The sequence below is a fragment of the Mixophyes fleayi genome, chromosome 4 (assembly GCF_038048845.1).
Source record: "Mixophyes fleayi isolate aMixFle1 chromosome 4, aMixFle1.hap1, whole genome shotgun sequence".
NCBI classification, from domain to species: Eukaryota; Metazoa; Chordata; class Amphibia; order Anura; family Limnodynastidae; genus Mixophyes; species Mixophyes fleayi.
The window spans coordinates 61,091,243-61,106,616 of NC_134405.1; positions in this window are offsets into that span (position 1 = coordinate 61,091,243).

Genomic DNA, 15,374 nt, shown 5'->3' on the forward strand with positions numbered 1-15,374 from the left:
ATCGGGTCGTTTTGGCCCCGCCCCCCACGACAAAAACAATATTTTGTTGCGGGGGCATGGCCAAAATGTCACATTTCGCGGCACACAGCCCCCCCAACCATGCCCCCCCCTGCCCGGGATCTCCCGGAATTAAGTTTCCAAAAGTTGGCAAGTATGATATAGAGTTTTGTACATATATTGTCACAATTCAAACTAATGCATTAAGTGGAAAGCATTTTCATGATGTCAATATTTGTCTCCAGTAATATATTTTATAAAATGTCACATTTTAATGTCCTTTTTCCTTTGCAACTTTTAAGCAGGGATTTTGAAATTGGAAAATTGTCAATAGAAATACCTCTTGTCTGCTACAGTCACATTCTGCCGTATTGACCGCATTTACACTAGTGTATGAGTAAGCAGGCTTTACAGATAATGTTCTACACGTGAGGGTCATGCTATCTTGATATCTTTACAACAAAACACTAGGGAAGGACAGCACAAAATAAGATGTTTCTATTGCTTTTTATTGTTGATTAAGCATGAAAGGAATAAGACAGAATAAGAAGGTCAATGTAAGTCCCACTGCCAGGGGTCATGTAGTGTATTCATCAAATAATCAATCAATCAATGAAATATAGCATTACAGTATCTGAGGTCAGAGCTGTTTCGGTGGTTCGCTTGCGTAGCTGACTCAAAAATACAAACTTGTTGCAATTGGCCATCAGTTCATCTCAGTACTAAATACTCTCCCAATACCCCTCAATTCATTTTGATCTTTGGCATATAGCCTTCACTCATTTTATTAAAAGTAAATTTGTGTGTCCGACTGGCCCCCAATAAGATCTGTAATGAGAGATCATTGTTTTGGCACATAAACACATCATGACAATTTAGATGTATGTACTTAATTTTATATACCCTACAATCTTTCCTCATCAGTTTACAGGAAGCTCACATGTGTACACTATGTTTTTGGGGTACTCTGCTCCTTCCACTCTGTTCATTCGGTGGCTTCCTGCTTCCCTCCATCCCAATCCTCGCACCATGCGTCACTGTCACATGTAGCTCTCCTCTAATTAGAACAATCACAAGACAAGCCACTGTCACCCCCACAAGATAAGAAAAACATATCCTGAAATGCTCTGTGCTGATGACCACATGATGATGTGACTGGCTACAGTTCTATCCCTGCACATTGTAAAATTGATTACACATGGACGTGCAGGAGTTGAATACAATGAGTATTCTGGCTCTAGTGAAATTCATCCAAGCCAATGATCTTACTCATGTTCTTGTTAGCTAAATTAAGATTGTTTACATTAAATTACTTTTGCATCATTAAACAAAGTCTGTCACTTTCTCAATGTGGCTACAGTGTACTCAGGTCCCAATTCAATGCCCAACTCATTATAAGTAGTAGTATTAGTATTATATTTAAGCGTTACTTTTTCTGCATGTTGTCAATGTGGTAGGAGAGAGAGACAATCAGTGTATGGAAAATGGGGCTGTTGTAAAGAAAATTAGTTAAAAATAAAAACGTATCATGGTAATGTAATATGTGTTTTACTTCTTGCAGTAAAAAGGATAAAGTTTAGGCAAATTTCAGCTGCACATTTTTTTCTTAATGACAGGATTATGATTTTTTTAACTGTATCAAAAAGGAAAAAATTTAACAAACAGTCAGAACCAGATGTTACCTATATGGAGGGGTTTGCAATGATAGAGACATGGAGGGAGCAATGAGAGAGACATGAGGGTAGCAATGACAGTTTTTCTCTTTCTGGTGAATGAGGACATTATGTGCCGGATTCATCAAGACATGTAATTGTTGATTTTGAGCATATTGTGCGCAAAATCACTCTTCGAATGCAAGGCGCACTTACTACAGCCTAGGATTTCAGGGAGTGAACTGGGAGGTTTTGCCGTAGGGAATTTACAGTACTGAACTGTCAAACTCAAATGCACGCAGCCACGTCCAAATCTAGCTCGTCCATATTAAAGTTACTTGTTTTTCTGTCGTATCTCTAGCTCCAGCTCATAGTTGCCTACTCTCCCGGAATGTTTGGGAGACTCACGAATTTTTGGGAGTTTTCCCGGACTCCCGGGAAAGCAGGCAAACCTCCCTGATCCAGCTATCTCCGTTGGTAAAGTGGGTGGGGGCGGGACTAAACGTGTTACCGTGGCCTAACGACACAATTTGCGTGGTCACGCCCCCTCGATGGACCCGCTCCCGAACAGTTTATTTGAAAAGTCGGCAAGTATGCTCCAGCTACAGGGCTAGTCTGAGTCCTGATCAGTAGTGATGACAGTCTCAAATGCATGCTATAACGTGTTTGCAATCACGAGCAACTGTAAAAATTTATTTTATGTTCAGTAGACATTAACAGCATAATAATAAATGTATTTCATGGTATTTTTAAAAGCAAACAAACATTTTTTTAACCTGTTTTATCATTAATGCCTATGTTAATAACAGGTGACTTAAATGCAGTATTTTGTTTGTTTTCAGTGTGTTCTTTGATGAATAAATAATCCACAAAAGTATTTGACATATCCTGCAGTGTATTGTGCAGTAGAGCACAGCAGACAGGGGCAGGCTAGGCTGGGGGGCATCTGTCACCCAGGCCGGTCCCATAGTGGGCTATCTTGGGCTGGGTCGCTAGGCTACCTGCATTTTTTTTTCCTTTAAAATAGGCTGCTGAGTCGATTTCAAAAGCACAGGTATCTTGAGATCCGTGCCTTGATAAATTCGGGAGTATGCAAAGTCTAAATACGTGCGTTATAATACTGAACGCGGGTTACGCTCAGAATACAGGCCCAATACCCCCAAAGCCTTAATTCAGCTCCTCCTATATCCCTTTGTTTAGTTTCCCATTCAGTTTAATATTATTGCAGAAAAGTTCTAGAAAAAGTTTTAAAAGTCTTAATACTAAAAGGTCTTTTTAGAAATGACAGGGAGAGAAAAACATGGGAATTCAAACTGATAAGAACATTCTAGTCATTAACTCAATGGCTCAATCTAACACCTGGATTTATGACCCACTACATGGACACACTTCACACCCCACAGCAGAGCAACTCTAGGGGGTAAATGTATCAAGCTGAGAGTTTTCCGGTGGGTTTGAAAAGTGGAGATGTTGCCTATAGCAACCAATCAGATTCTAGCTGTCATTTTGTAGAATGTACTAAACAAATGATAGCTAAAATTTGATTGGTTTTTCAAAGCCGCAGGTAAACTCTCAGCTTCATACATTTACCCCCAGATCTCTGAACTCTTAGGACTTTTACTCTTCCATCCGTAACGAAAACCTTCATTTAATTACTTTAGCTTATCTTAATGATGTATCCCCCCACCCCCATACAAATTTATTTATGTAACAGCTCTTAAATGTTGTGCCTTTTCCTCAGTCATTCATTTGTAAACTTGCCCGATGAAGGGGCCTCTGTGCTCTGAAAAATAGCAAATATAATAAAAAAAAATTCTGGTTAGCCAATAAAGGTATCACTCCTATAATACTTTTGTCTTTTTTGACACAAACGTATTTAGCATCACATAGGAAAAGTTTTGCAATGAAAAGAAACCATTAAGTTGCACCTGTCACCATGATCAATATTTTCTTATCGAGTAGATTACATCATGAGTGCTTGTTATTCGTTTCAGATAGGCTACACCTAAAAAAAAAATTTTGATCACATCTGGGGGTAAATGTATGAATCTCCGGATTCTTCATCTCCGGCGTGTTCAGCCTCTTCAGCGCTTAAATTTAAAGCGGCGCTGCATTGTAAAGGGAAGTTACAATGCAGCGCCGCTTTAAATTTAAGCGCTGAAGAGGCTGAACACGCCGGAGATGAAGAATCCGGAGATTCATACATTTACCCCCTGAAGTGCTTTAATGCTTGAAATACGAACCTAAAACCCCTCACCATTTGTTTGATGGAGCTTCTAAAGAAAACTTTTTTTTCTTTGGAGAACAGCAAGTACAGGTGTGGAAAATAAATCCTGTCTCTTGTTTCATAAGTAGACTGTTTGTTATTGTATACTTGGAGGTAAATGTATCAAGATGCGAGTTTCCTGCAGGTTTGAAAAGTGACCAATTATATTCTAATTATCATTTATTTATTACAGTTAACATGACAGCTAAAATCTGATTGGTTGCTACAGGTAACATCTCCACTTTTCAAACCCACCAGAAACTTGAGAGCTTGATAAATTTACCCCTTGATCTAGGTGTTCCCTTCCACTCTGCAAGATGGCAGCTTCCACTGATTTGTAGAGAGCAAAAAAAATATTCACATGTTCTTTTCTGTATCAACCCAGCATATATTTTTCTTTGATTGTGACCTATTTTATCCTTTTATAGAGATATTAAACTTGTAAGAAGACTGTAAACTGTCTCTTCCTTTACAATCAACTAGACATGGGATAACTCATCAGGAGTGGAGCAGCACAGTGGCTTATTGGTTATCACTTGTGCCTCACAGCACTGGGTTCATGAGTTCGATTCCTGACCATGGCCTTATCTGTGTGGAGTTTGTATGTTCTCCCCGTGTCTGTGTGGGTTTCCTCCGGTTTCCTCTCACATCCCAAAAACATACTGGTAGATAAATTGGCTGATATTAAATTGCCCTTAGTCTCTCTCTGTGTGTGTATGTTAGGGCATTTAGATTGTAAGCTCCAATGGGGCAGGGACTGATGTGAGTGAGTTCTCTGAACAGCGCTGCGGAATTAGTGGCACCATATAAATAAATAGATGATGATGATGATGTCTAGTTGATTGTAAAGGAAGTCTTGAGAAGCCAGGTCCAGGAATCAGATATCAGTAAGCTCCCACGTGATTATGTTGCTCAGTCCGAGAACCGATCTGTCCAATTTAACCAGCAGCATGTATATCCATATTGGAAACAAATTCCATTGTTCAGAGACGTGACCATCATTATACACAGAATTACTATCATTTCAAAACTCCGTCCTTATCCTTCTATATGATTTACTACTTGTTATCTATATGATTTCTCTCTTCCTCCCTATATAGGGAAGTTGTTACTTTTTAATGGATCTAAGTCTTTTATGTGAAGTTGAAGACTTGATTTGATCTGTACGCATTCTGCATGATAGGTTTATAATGGCCTTCTCTGATTGGTTATAGCAGGCGTGCCCAAACAATGCAGGCTGTGGCAGGTTGGTTTCACCTAATGAGCATTTAAGGATTACCGTGGCAGGGGAATAGAAATGTACTTCAAGGAATATATGAGAAATTATGCTTTATTAAACGTAAATTGTACTCCTTTGTACATGCTTCATTTCCAATGACCTCATTATTCTGCATCTCTGTATATATTAGCACAGCCGCAAAAGCAGGAAGTGGATTCAAAGCAGTGACCATCACAGACTGGTACATGTGTAGGAAGTCCCAAAAAATATTTCAATATGGAATTATGATAGTGATTTCTCTCCATAGACATCTATCAAGTATATATTTTCTACCTATTGTCCCCTGTCTGTCTATTGTCCATCTCTGTCCTCTGTTCCGTCATGTCTTTTCCTACATTCTGTATAAGTCCCCAGTTATACTCGCACACATTCGGCTACAGAATCTGTGCACCTTAGAAATAAATACTAATTAGCCAATGCCTATAGGTTAGGCATATCTCCGGTACTGCTCTGCTGTGTGAAGTACATACAAGGTTTGTGTCTGGAAACAATCCAGGAGATAGCATTAGTTACTAACTTTTTTTTTTTTTTTAAAGAGCTCTTGCAGTGCTTATGAGATATATCCAGCCACCTACTTCATAGGGTAGGGGTATCTCCTGTTATGTTTCATGTATCTCCCAGTTCCTTATTTGTAATAGAACCATTTAACAGTTTCATATTATATTGATAATTTCAGTATGTATTCTGTTAACTTTCACAGAGTACACACAACATACTGAGAATTTACCACTGGAGTAATCAGTATACGTTACCGATGATCACTTTTAAAGACGTTGAACAGATGTATCTCACATGCAAGTTAATAAGTGTTTTAAATTTTGCCGTTTTCTTTCAGCAAGAGCTGGTCTGCCTGGGGTTGGTGAACATATTGGGGCTGATTTAGTGTTAGAAAACCCATCGAATGGTACAAATTTGCAGCTGGACAAACAAGGTTGCAAGTGACGCAAGTACAATTTATTTTTATTTTTGGCATGCAGGAAAAATGCAGGCTGCTTTTGCATGTAGTACCCCAATAGACTGCTTTATTTCCACACTGCGATTTAGAGTTGCGCTAGGATGCAGATCGTCATCATCATCATCACCAGTTATTTATATAGCACCAGCAATTCTGCAGCGTTGTACAGAGAATATTTGTCACTCACATTAGTCTCTGCCCCATTGGGGCTTACAGTCTAAATTCCCTAAGACATACATACAATTCTCCTAACTCTAATTCTGTTCACATATTTTTAGTTCCGATGAACTCTCCGCAGTAGAATTTGGTTTTACCAAGGTGCAATTTGCACACTCTGGATTTACTCCTGACTATAAATGAGGCCTAAAAGGAAAAATGGAGGTGTTTGCCTCTAGCAATCAGATTCTATCTGTCATTTTCTAGAATGTACTAGATTAGGCCTGGCCAACCTGTGGCTCTCCAAGTGTTGTGAAACTACAAGTCCCAGCATGTTCTCTCCCCTCTCTACCTTCACCTTTCTCGCTCTCTACGTTCACCTTTCTCCCTCTCTACATTCACCTTGCTCCCTCTCAACCTTTACCTTTCTCTCATCCCTACCTTCACCTTTCTCCCTTTCAACCTTTACTTTCTACCTCCCTACCTTCAACTTTCTCTCTCTACGTTCACCTTTCTCTCCCCCCTACCTTCACATTTCTCCCTCTCTACCTTCACCTTTCTCTCCTTTCCTACCTTCTCCTCCCCCCCTTACATTTACTTTTTTCTCTTTTCTCCCTCCCTACCTTCACTTTCCCCCCCTCTACCTTCACCTTTGTCCCCCCTACCTACACTTTTCTCCCTCTCTACCACCACCTTACCACCCCCTACCTACACTTCCCCCACCACCATAACCTTTCTCCCTTTTTTCCCTCTCTACCTTCTTCTTTCTCCCCACACCTTCACTTTTCTCCCTCTCTACCTTCACCTTTTACTCCCCTACATCTTTCTCCCTACCTTCACCATTCTCCCTCTCTATGTTCAACTTTCCCCCCTACCTTCACCTTTCTCCCCACTCCTACCTTCACCTTTCTCCTCCACTACCTTCACCTTTCTCTCCCTCCCTACCTTCACCTTTCCCTCCCTCCCTTCAACTTTTCCTCCATCCCTACCTTCACCTATTTCCCCCTCTACCTTCACTTTTCTCTCCTTCTACCTTCACCTTTCTCTCCCTCTCTACCTGCACCTTTTTCTCCCTCTCTACCTTCACCTTTCCACCCCCTCCCTTCACTTTTCTCCCTCTCTACCTTCATCTTTCTCCCCACACCTCCACTTTTCTCCCTCCCTACCTTCACCCCCATCCTCCATCTTCACCTTTTTCCACCACCTTCACTTTTCTTCCTCTCTACCTTCGCCTTTCTCCCCCCCACCTTTGCATTTCTCTCATCCTACCTTCACCTTTCTCTTCCCCCTACCTTCACCTTTCTCCCTCTCTTCGTTCACCTTTCTCTCTCTACCTTCACCTTTCTCTCCCCCTATCTTCACTTTTCTCCCTCCCTTCCTTCACCATTTTCTCCCTGCTACCTTCACTTTTTTCTCCTCCCTTCACCCTTTTCTCCCTCCCTATCTTCACCTTTCTCTCTCCCCTACCTTCACCTTTCTCTCTCCCCTTACCTTCACCTTTCTCTCTCTACTCTACCTTCATCTTTCTCTCCCTCCCTGCCTTCACCTTTCTCCCCCCTACCTACACCTTTCTCCTCCCACATTCACATTTCTACCTCTCTACCTTCATCTTTCTCCCTACCTACCTAGATTACTTATTGATGCTGTCAGTATTCTCCTTTTTTTCTACCATTACCTTCTGCCTCCCCACTTCGACCTGTTCCCCTACCTTCACATGTCTTACCCACCACCTTCACCTTTCTACCCCCTACCTTCTCTTTTCTCCCTTTCTACCCTACCTTTCTTCCTGCTTTCCTTCCCCTTTATTCCCCTCCTCCTTCACCTTTCTACTCCCCTACCTTCACCTTTTTCCCCACACCTTCACCTGCCCTACCTTCACCTTTCTCTCTCCTTTCACCTCTCTCCCCCCACATTCAGTTTTCTCTCTCTACCTTCACCTTTCAATCCCCTACCTACACTTTTCTCCCCCCCATCACCTTTCTCCCCCCTCTCTTCACTTTTCTCTCTCTCTCTACCTTCATTATTCTCCCACCTCCACTTTTCTCCCTCCCTACCTTCACCCCCTCCATCTTCACCTTTTTCCACCACATTCACCTTTTTCCCTCTCTACCTTCGCCTTCCCCTCCCACCTTCACTTTTCTCCCTCTCATCCTTTGCCTTTCCCCCACCTCACCTTTCTCCCTCTCTACCTTCGCCTTCCCCCCACCTTGGCCTTTCTCTCCCCCTACCTTCGCCTCCCCCCTACCTTCACCTCTCTACGTTCACCTTTCCACCCCCTACCTACATTCCCCCCCTTCACAATCACCTTTCTCTCCTCCCTTCACTTTTTTCCCTCTCTACCTTCATCTTTCTCCCCACACCTTTAATTTTCTCTCTCCCTACCATCACCCTCCCTCCATCTCCACCGTTTTCCACCACCTTCATTTCTCCATCTCTACCTTTGCCTACCCCCTCACCTTCTCCTTTCTCTCCCCCTACCTTGACCTTTCTCCCTCTCTACCTTCAACTTTCTCCATCTCTACTTTCACCTTTCTCCCCTCACCCTCCCACATCCGTTTCCTTTCTCCACTCCCTCATCTTCCCCATTCATTCCATCTAGCTCTTCCATATATCTTTCTTCTTACTCTTCCTCATGCACCTTTCCATCTGCATTCTAGATACGACCTTACGTCTACCTGTTAATTACTATGTTTATTCTTATTGCCCGTACTGCAGCTCAGTTTATGATCACTTTAGGAATTGCATATCTAAGGCTGGCTCTACATATTCTTCAGCATTGTTGTTTTGGGGAGCATTTGACATTGAAAGTCCCTCATGGTACCCTGGTTGCTACTTTGATCTGATGCTAAACAAGTTCTGTAAATTTTAGATTGTTATATGAACTTGCTGCATTACGTAATTACTTGCCAGCTCGTTATGGTTTTCTTGTGCTTCTTTCTTTTAAGTTATTTTACCCAAATATTTTCTATTTCCTATCCCCAGCTTTATCCCACCTTAATCTCCCCCCTGTTCTTCTTCACCCCACTTCCTTCACCTCTTACGTTACCTTTCTCAACTTGTTCCTATCATTCCTCTTTGTTTCCTATCCTATCACTTCCCATCCCCTTTCCTACCTCTCCTCCCTCCACCTACCCTCTCCCATGTCCTTCTATACTTACCTCACACTCACCCCCACCAGCTTCCTTTCCACCGTTCCACACCCAGTGGAGTAGCCAGGTTTTGAAGTGAGGGGGAGCAATGCATAAAAAATATAATACATTGAGTATGAAAGTGAGTCTATGTCCAGAGCTTACAGTGATAACAGTATAAAGGTATTGTAATCTCCAAATCATTTGTGTGATTCACTGTGATATTTAGGATTTCTAATGATGACTAACACATAATTTATTTAGTAGGTTATATATTCCTGTTAAAACAAGTACCACAATCAAGATAATTGGTACACATGCAGATAATATTAATAAATGGGGGTTCATTGTGGCCTGTTTGAGCAGCATATTGAAGTTGGAGGTGGGGCTGGAGTCAGTATAAATGTGTTTGATTTGTGCATCAAATGACTATCATATACATTAATTTTGAGGCAATATCTGGAGCAGAAGAAAAAGAACTTGATTTTCTTACAAAGGACAGCAGTCAGGAGCACATGCTTACCGTTCTGCTCTGCCCCAACACACACACTCCTCAGAGGCGGATCTCTCCATCACCCCGCCCTCAGGCTCACGCGCACACTGCACGTCACACAATAGAGAGACAGCAGTGGGGAGGATCTGCATTACAGCATTACAGTGCCTCGTCTCAGGGCTAGATAATACCGCCCTCCTCTCACTATTCACACCGCCGTGTAGCATCCTTTCACCCAGTCATGCCAGAATAGATTGTCGCCCCATCCCCATTGATCTCACTACTGATTCGGCTCCGCTGCTAACTGCTAGGACAACCGGCCCTCAAGGCACCAATCTTAACTACAGTTGTGTTAGGGAGAGCATTCGTTCCCCCACTGGCTACACCGTGATTCACACATTATTACCTATTCTGTTCTCCACCCCTTTCTGTCTTCTTTTCATCCCTCTCTTCCACGTTTGATATCTACCCTCAGTGCCCCTGATGGGACGATGGTCATATTGTACAGCTGAAATACACAGATTTTAAAGGACTCCCTTTCCCTTTGGAGTTTTCTATCGTGATGCATCTTAACGTCTCTTTCTACTTCTGCTTATCCCCTTCCCTCTAATTGCTCCAATCCGTAGACCATGAAGCTTTCTCTTGGTTTGCCCAGCCTGCAATACCCACACGTGTCTTCGATCTTTACCATCACTTCAGTTTCTGTTTCTCACCATCAACTGTCTCCATGATTTACACTTATATGGCAGTCTCACATCCACCACATTTGAAATGAGGGCCTCATAATGTGAAAGTCCTCAATAGTCTCACACATTGCAAGGTCTGCAGATGTGGTGTTTGTTCCACACATCACATGCTACATCACATGAGCCTTCCTTTTTACATTCTCCACATCCTATGTCTTATCTGGCTTTGGACAATTCTAAACATGGGGTAATTGCCATTTTCCTGTATAAAAGAATTATATTTGTTGTATATCATGGTCCCGCTTCATCTTAGAATTCTGAATGGTTTACTTATTACATTGGTCAATATATATGGATCCAGTAATCCCGTATGTTTGCCAGGACATATCCGTCAAACTCAATCTCTTCTGGTTGTACCGTCGGACTTCTACACTCTTATAGATATTAAAATGTATCACACTCATTTTTGCTAGTGCAGCTTATAAAGACCTCCAGCACCTATCCAATATCCCAATTTTATGAGTAATCCTCAGCTGTGCAGTAAAGAAGAGCACCATTACCTATGATCTTATCATTGTTTTTATGTATAGCGCTACCTGTATACAACAATGATATTGAAGATCATCATGTAATGGCGATTATCGCAAACGGTGCTCATCTTACACAAGTACTCTGCCTCCATACATCTTGCCATTGTGTCACAACTGGGAATGTCTTACTTCAGGTTGTGAAAAAAAAAAAAAAATTGTGGGTTTTTTAGGTATGTTTTCAAAGTGGAATTTGTCTTTGTCGTTTCATTTACATAACATACAAATAGCAGCTGTACTCTAAAACCGGTTTTGTGTCACGTGTGTATACTTTCATTCTGCCTGAGTGATTATGTAATCCTGTTACTCACAAGTTAAAACCTCTCCATATACAATGGTGTGCAAAGTCTATTACGTTCTTATAAAACTTGGTATATCTGTGAACTTTCCTTTATCCAGTTTTGATATAGTCCATATTGGAATATATTTACATTGTATCTAGTCAGTCCTGTACTATTGGCTGTCAGAGTCGAGACATACATTCTTTCTCTGTAAATATTCTGCAGGTCACATTTTCACCCGAACAGGAATATAAAGTTTGCTGCATCTTTGTGTCCCACAAAACTCCAATAAGAATTTCCAGAATGTTGTTGTAACAATTCCAGACACGTTGCAAGACCGCTGGCAATGTCGTGGAAGTGGCCCGATATGGTAATAAGTATGGGCAAAAAAATCATGATACCCAAGAATGATTATAATGTTAAACAATGTGGACCTACCTGTAAATCTGCTCAGTGGGCAGGCTCCAATATGGCCCAAAAGGATCAGGCCACTTATCCTGGTCACCAGTTTTCATCTGATATAATCATTTAAATGGCCAAACTAGACAGGGATTGGCCCATAGGTAGCTAGCCTAAGGTACGCATTCACCTGCATGTTCATAGAGTTGCCCACACCCAGTTAGATTTTGGTTACTCAATCCAACCAAGTATTGTGCCCAATGTGTGCGCATAATCAAAATCCGATCCAGTTGAATATGGTTTGGTAGAAAAACAGGTCATAAGTTAACCAGTCTTGATGTATGCAGCTGTGTTGGATCTTTGTTCCACCGGGAATTTCTGGCAGACAATGATTGGCAATGTAATCCTTGCACCTGGACAAACAGATCAGTGCACTTAGACCGCCCTGTTAGCCAAACGCTCCCTGATCTGGTTATTCCACAATCTTGCTGAACAGATCGGTAAGTGTATGGACAGATTGCAGCCTATAGTTTCGCTAGAAATTAGTAACCTCATTAAGTCATAAGGAGGTGAGAGGCGGCATTCTCATGAATATTTATTATGGATTATTTACAATTTATACTATTTAAAATGGGATTACTCTGGACTTACTTTGGCAATCACCTATAACATGGACCAAATTGTTTTCTTTTCAAAGTTAAGATTTATACACAGCACCATTCTCAAAACCAGAGAATTATATTATAAAGTTTATTTGTGATTACACTGTGACAGCACCCTTAGTTCTGAAGGGAAGTGTGGTACACGTCATCCACCTACTATAAATCCTTAGCAGCTCCTGCAGCGTGGTAGAGACAGCGCCCCTCAGGCACCCGGTACGTAGAACATCATGTGATATATGTACACTGTAGAACAATGAGCACTTCTTACTTCCTGGAACCTTATAGAGTGGATACAAGTTTACATTTCCTGCCATTTGCTTCAGTTTGAAGGATGAGGTCAATCAATTTGGTCATATTCATGGCCAGTTAGACAGTGACGTAAACTCGTGATGTGGATGTGTACAGTGGTGAACCTAGCACAGTACAAGGCAACTATTAGTAACATTCACAAATCTATATTGCACCAAAGAGCCTTCGTCTGGGTAATGTTTTTGTCCTGGAATATACAATGACACAGTCCTTCAGGATAAACGTAACTTGCAGGCACATGTGGCTTTAAATCTGTTACACAGCAAACTATGCAGCACAAAACTAAATACACAAAACCATAGCTCTGTCAGAGTATTAACTAATACATTGTAAGCACACCTGCTTACCAGTCTGTGTGCATCATATATATATATATATATATATGTATATATATATATGCATGCATGCACCGGATTCTTACTTACTTCTTTGCTGCTGCCTTAGTCAGAATGAATATCAGCCCACCATTGACTTCGAGTACTGACAGGGTCCCAGAGTGATTTTTATTTCCCCCTAATAGAGTACTGGCTCCACAATATTCTTGGTGCAATATAACTTGCTTCCATGACAGTACCCAGTGTTCTGTCACAATAGGTAAATGTATCCATATCGTGACAATACAGCCATGAGAATGTTACAAACATTATTTTTCACAAAGTCTGCTGCCTCAGTTTTTATGATGGCAATTTGCATATACTCCAGAATGTCATGAAGAGTGCTCAGATGAATTGCAATTGATTTCAAAGTCCATCTTTGCCATGACAATGAACTTTATTCCAAAATCAACATTTCCACTGCATTTCAGCCCTGCCACAAAAGGACCAGCTGACATCAGGTCAGTGATTCTCTCATTAACACAGGTGAGTGTGTTGATGAGGACAAGGCTGGAGATCACTCTGTCATGCTGATTGAGTTAGAATAACAGACTGGAGCTTTAAAACGATGGTGGTGCTTGAAATCATTGTTCTTCCTCTGTTAACCATGTTTACCTGCAAGGAAACATGTGCAGTCATCATTGCTTTGCACAAAAAGGGCTTCCCAGGCAAGATGCTGCTAGTAAGATTGCACCCAAATTAACCATTTATCGGATCATCAAGAACTTCAAGGAGAGAGGTTCAATAGTTGTGAAGAAGGCTTCAGGGTGCCCAAGAACATCCTGCAAGCGCCAGGACCGTCTCCTAAAGTTGATTCAGCTGCGGGATCGGGGCACCACCAATGCAGAGCTTGCTCAGGAATGGCAACAGGCAGGTGTGAGTGCATCTGCACGCACAGTGAAGCGAAGACTTTTGGAGGATGGGCTGGTGTCAAGAAGGCCAGCAAAGAAGAAACTTGTCTCCAGGAAAAACATCAGGGATAGACTGATATTCTGCAAAAAGGTGCAGGGATTGGAATGCTGAGGACTGGGGTAAAGTAATTTTCTCTGATAAATCCTCTTTCAGATTGTTTGGGGCATCTGGTAAAACGCTTGTCTGTAGAAGGAAAGGTGAGCGCTACCATCAGTCCTGTGTCATGCCAACAGTAAAGCATCCTGAGACCATTCATGTGTGGGGTTGCTTCTCAGCCAAGGGAGTGGGCTCACTCACAATTTTGCCTAAGAACACAGCCATGAATAAAGAATGGTACCAAAACATCCTCCAAGAGCAACTTCTCCCAACCATCCAAGTACAGTTTGGTGACTAACAATGCCTTTTCCAGCATGATGGAGCATCTTGCCTTCAGGCAAAAGTGATAACTAAGTGGCTCGGGGATCAAAACATCGAAATTTTAGGTCTATGGCCAGGAAATTCCCCAGACCTTAATCCCATTGAGAACTTGCGGTCAAGAGGCGGGTGTACAAACAAAAACCCACAAATTCTGACAAACTCCAAGCACTGATTATACAAGAATGGACGGCTATCAGTCACTATGTGGCCCAGAAGGTGATTGACAGCACGCCAGGGCGAATTGCAGAGGTCTTCAAAAAGAAGGGTTAACACTGCAAATATTGACTCTTTGCATAAATTTAATGTAATTGTCAATAAAAAGCTTTGACACTTATGAAATGCTTGTGATATTACTTCAGTATACCATAGTAACATCTGACAAACAGGTCTAAAAAGAATGAAGCAGCAAACTTTATGGAAACCAATACTTGTGTCATTCTCAAACTTTTGGCCATGACTGTACTTGAGATGTTTGGCGTGCTATGAACAGTGGCTGTGTACAACATTTATCTGTTATTAGCCATTGTCTGCACAACCTTATGTATGCACTGGCAGGACCTGAACCCTGCTGGTAGTATTATGGTCCAGCCTACAGATGAAGCAGAATTCCAGTGGGTACAGGCAGTGTGATTACCACAGAGGTCAACTCTGTTCATGCTCCCAAATCACCTTAATAAACCAATAAATTGCTTTAATAAATAACCTCCAGCTCCTCTTGTCCTTCTTGCAGTGTCAACATGAGCTGCTGTTGGCTGTATAGATATAAGACGTTACAAGCTGTGTTAAGGAGCGCAGCAAGTCAATAAGACTCCAGCATCCAG